This window comes from Oratosquilla oratoria, chromosome 9 (genome assembly GCF_046742065.1).
Source record: "Oratosquilla oratoria isolate Oo_2021 chromosome 9, ASM4674206v1, whole genome shotgun sequence".
Lineage (NCBI taxonomy): Eukaryota > Metazoa > Arthropoda > Malacostraca > Stomatopoda > Squillidae > Oratosquilla > Oratosquilla oratoria.
This window is the reverse complement of record NC_134785.1, coordinates 55,084,408-55,089,407: the sequence shown is the minus strand read 5'-3', so window position 1 is coordinate 55,089,407 and position 5,000 is coordinate 55,084,408. Positions and strand designations below refer to the sequence as shown.

General features: G+C 41.4%; 1 protein-coding gene across 9 annotated transcripts in view; it reads left to right on the top strand.

Moving 5' to 3' along the window:
• LOC143028423 (DNA-binding protein RFX2-like) overlaps window positions 1-5,000 on the top strand; it is a 362,309-nt gene that overhangs the window by 286,448 nt on the left and 70,861 nt on the right. The window lies entirely within an intron of this gene.

Below are 5,000 nucleotides of genomic sequence, written 5' to 3'. Positions count from 1 at the left end.
GAGCCTTGAGCCGAGTAGATCCTAGAGAGAGAGAAAGAGAGAGAGAGAGAGAGAGAGAGAGAGAGATTTTGTTTGTATAAATTTATTACGCTCATAGAGCGACAGACTTAGTACAGTAAGTAATTTCTATATATACATAGTGTGCGTGACGCGCAGGTCACGTTACTACGGACAGTGAAGGCTGTACAGCAATAATAAAGACATAAGAGCATAAGAAAGAAAGGAAGCCTGCATGAGACCATAGGGCCCACACTAGGCAAGAGAGAGAGAGAGAGAGAGAAAGAGAGAGAGACGGGGTTCCACTCAGGAGCTCCAATGGTGTCTTCTGGCAGATGCAACAACTGAATGCAGCGAACGACACTGATGATGTAACAGGAGGAGGAAATATTCGCTCGTAATCACGTCCATACCTGAGCCATGGAGTCACCTTGGCATCGGGGACCGACCAGTCACCGCCAGCTAACTGCCGTTCAGAACCTTATACATCTCAAGCTCCTTTACCGTCAGTCGCCATCACCAACGCTTCATTCATTATCTCCCCGTCGTGCCTGTGGCCCCGTCCATGCCGCTGTGGGTCTTCTCGCCACGAACTCTGTGTCCCAAACCACATCGTTGCCCGTCGTCATTACATCCCGTCACCTTGCTGGTGCAGTACGTGAACGACAACTTCATCAAAGTCCAGTTTCGGAGGTCCTCTCGTCGACGGATTAAGATCGTGTCAGCTGGAACACAAATCTTAAGTCACGTGACCGTAGCGAAAGGGTCACGTGACCTAAGTACGTGTATGCACACTCCACCCCCTTTTGTAGTCCTGCATTGTGATTGGATGATGGGAAATGTTCCAAGACCGTTGTACCTGTTTTCTTGAATGTCATCCACCTTGGAAACGGATTCGCGTGTCGAAAATCCAGTCAATTTAATCGTGTTTCTACAAGGATAAGATTTAAAGATTTTGGTTAGGCTTACGCCAGATGAATTTATCAAGCATGGGGCGGACCTTTGGCCGGAGTAGGAACTACAAAATAGGACCTATTAACACCCAAACTTAGGGAATATATATACTCTCATGATAGCGCAATGGGCTAAGTCACTGACACTTTGTCAAGTTCGAGTCCTCGGCCCGACCCCGTTTCAATTTCCACATAAATGCTTCCTTCGAGCTTCTCGTCAGTCTCGAATGCGATGGCATGGAATTAAAAGTGAATTGTGGTTGAAAAGATGTTGATATATATATATATATATATATATATATATATATATATATATATATATATATATAATATAAATATATATATTTCACGTTGATCGGCCTGTATAAGCTCAGAGCTCTCATCCTGGAGGGTGATAGCTGTCTTTCACGAGTTCAGCACCTGATCCGAGACTGGTAAATAACACGCATCCCATGTCAGTTTTCCACAAGTCCATACATTTCGCTCCGTCGCCACAGCCACGCATGAGCAAGGACAGTGGTCACTTGGATGTGCGCGATTTGGGGACAGGAGGGCAACATCGGGACTGTTGTGGTCACTGAAAAGGATTACAAAGGCGGAGCATACCGACAGGAGACCTTTTGGCCCATAACAAGGTCGGATGCGAAAAAATATATATAAAAATGATAAAAAATAAAAAGTAAAATCAAATAAATTAAATAAAACAAAATTATGATAATATAAATATTAATAGAATAGATAAATGCATAGGTTTAGTTGAATAATAAACAAACAGGTAAATAGTAAATAATGATAATTTGACAGATAGATAATAATAAATGAAAATCAAGCAAATAATTAACAAGCAGACAAATAATAACAAACAAATGAACAATTAATATAGAATAAATGGCAGTCATTACAGCATCTTGTTTCAGTGGAAAAATGAAAATTGGAAGAAAATAACGAGCCGACAACTACGTCACGATGGGACACGAAGAGCGTAGCACGAGTTTTGTTATTGTTTGGAAAGACCTACACCATTTATTTAATCTTTGTTATTTCTTTTTTTCTTATGATTGTCGTGCGTTTAACATAGTTTGCCCCATCGGCGTTCTTTGCAAGAAATTCACTAGTGACAGCGACATTAATCTGATAAAAAAAAAATTGACAGTCGCATGCAGGATTCGAACCCACTGCCTTCGGTTGTAGTCTCCGTGGTCGAGTGGGTAAAGGCTCCGGGAAGTCTAATCTTACGGGTGGCCGAAAGCAGTGGGTTCGAGTCCTGCATGCGACTGTCATAAAAATTGTCAGATAACGAAACTTGTTGGTATTGTAGAACTGTGTGACATGCAGTCCTGGTTGTAGTGTAATTCACCCATGGAAATACGAATGGATACGTTCAACAGACAGTTTGTGATGTGGGTTGTTTTTTAACCTGAAGCTCTCAATTCACTGTGAATAGTGACATTAATGTTTCATTCTGCCAGATATCAGGATACTTTCTCAGTGTTGGGAAATCCTTACCATACCATGGAAATTTAATCACTCTTCCCCGTTTCTTCTTCTTCTTCTTCGTCTTCTTTCTAGATTGTATTTAGAAATAATGATACAGTTAAGAGCCTCTTAAACTAAAAAAGTCTCCAAGAGAAAGGGAATGTGTACAGCATTCCATGTAAAGACTGCAGTTTTAAGTACACAGGTCAAACTAGAAAAGAATTGAAAAAGAAGGTAAGCCACGTAAATATGATATTAGAACACTGGAATAATTGATATTTTTTAAAGTTATTCCATTATGGATAGGAACGCCATTGAATCTTGTTATATCAGAAGAACATTTCGAAACAATAAGAACATGAATATGATATTATGCAAACTAGATGATTTTATTTTAACAAAATGTTGACGGTTATGATAAAATGTGCATTGACAATCCAATCTCTTTCGTATTCTTCTTTTGTATAATTATGTCAACTTTGAAGATGTTTTAAATAGAAGAAAACGTTCAGTCACCACTTATTTAATTTCCCAGTGGTCTCTGCAAACACACACACACACACACACACACACACACACACACATGAAGTCATGAACAATCACTTTAAGTCGGTTTTCACTGGAGAAAAAACACAGCATTTGGATGAAGGGAACAAAATGCGATCTCCCCCCCCCCCAATGAGGGAAATAGAAATAACATAAAAAGAAATAATGGATCAATTAATGAACCTTGACGTCAGGAAACCACACGGCCCAGATGAAATAGCAAACTGGATACTAAAAACTGCAAAGAAGAATTAATAGACAAAATATATAACATAAGTTCCTCACTCAAAGAGGAAAAGATACCAAAGGACTGTAAAAAAGCCAACATTGTACCAATATATAAAGGAGGAAACAAAGAAGATCCAACAAATTACAAACCGGTTTCCCATACAACCACTGTAGCCAAAATTTGTGAAAAAGTTATTAATTAAGAGTAGGTGGATAAAACACCTGGAAGAAAACAATATAATAAATCAGAGACAATTTGGATTCAGACAGGGAAGATCATGTGCCACAAACTTAATCTGTTTTTACTCAAGACTAATAGATATAATACAAGAAAGGGGTGGATGGGCTGATTGTGCTTTCCTAGACTTACAAAAAGCCTTCGACAAAGTGCCACATAGATAATTACTAAAAAAACAACAACAACAAAAAAAAAAAAAAAAAAAAAAAAAAAAAAAAAAAAAAAAAAAAAAAAAAAAAAAATAAAATAGAATGGGTAGAAGGTAAACTACTAAAGTGGTCGGTAACTCTGTTCTGATGAGTTTTGAAAGTGTGGGGGCCATCTTCATAGTTACTCTTTGGATTCTTTCAATTTTCCTTATATCCATTTTGTGTGTGTGTGTGTGTGTGTGTGCGTGTGATTCACCATTCACCATCATGGTCTTGGATCTTGCGTTGGACTCGTGATCGTCAGCCATTTCCCTCCCGAAAGAGAGCTCAAAACTTGTATATGACCGAGCTATGGGTAATGCTGTGACCTTTCACGCACACACACACCCAACTCCCCGCCCACGAGAGCTGGAGTAACGACTCGCAGCGCAGCGATACTGAAATTATTTCAGCTCTGGGCTGGATTCGAATCCGGGCCGCCGTAGTGGCGGCCGCGAACGCTACCATTGCGCCATCATGCGTGTGTGTGTGTGTGTGTGGTGTGATATATATATATATATATATATGTGTGTGTGTGTGTGTGTGTGTGTGTGTGTGTGTGTGTGTTTGTGTGTGTATTTGTGTGCGTGTATGCTTAATACACATTATATGGATTTAGCTAGGAAATATGACTTAGCGATAAATGGCGGTCCCTCCGTCCGAGTAATGAATTTTGATTGGCCAAAGGGGCTGCTGCGGCTGTCGCACGTGGAGTTGTGAGTTGATGACGTGCGCGCGATGGCTTCCGCTTGTCCGTAGTAACGTCCACTGGATAGCAACCGGGACGCTTCGCCCGCAGAGGCGGGGGGGCACCACTCGCGAACCGCTCGCTCGGTCGTAGGCACGCACCACGGAAGCGATAGCCCTTTGCGCTGGTCCGGCGTCGCGGTGTTTTTGTTTTTTCCTTTTACTTTCCTCCTCGCGTTCTTGTTTGTTCAAGCAGGTGACGTTTGGTGTTGGTAAACCCCTCCCCACCCTCCCCGCGGCCTTGTCTCCTCTCTCATTCCTCCTTCGTCTGAGCGAGAGGGAATGTGAAAAGGAAAGGAAATGGATCTTCGTGCGCCTGTTGTCGACTGGAAAACTTCGAGTTGATTTGTGACACTTTCTTTGACGAGTGACGAATGCGTTAGTTTGCCGAACACGCATGTGCGGGTATATTTATTCGAATACGTATCATGTGTGCATATATAGAAAGCTGAATGTTTATCATATACTCGTATGTATTGATATTCTGAGGAACATATCGAGTAGCTTGTTGTCGGGCCTCTTCCTGCAAACCGTGGAGCACCTTCACGAACTCGCGACGAAGTTCGTTTCTTCGGACGACGCGCCCGAAGTAGGCCAAATTGAGATCGAGTGTTTAGGACGTTCTGG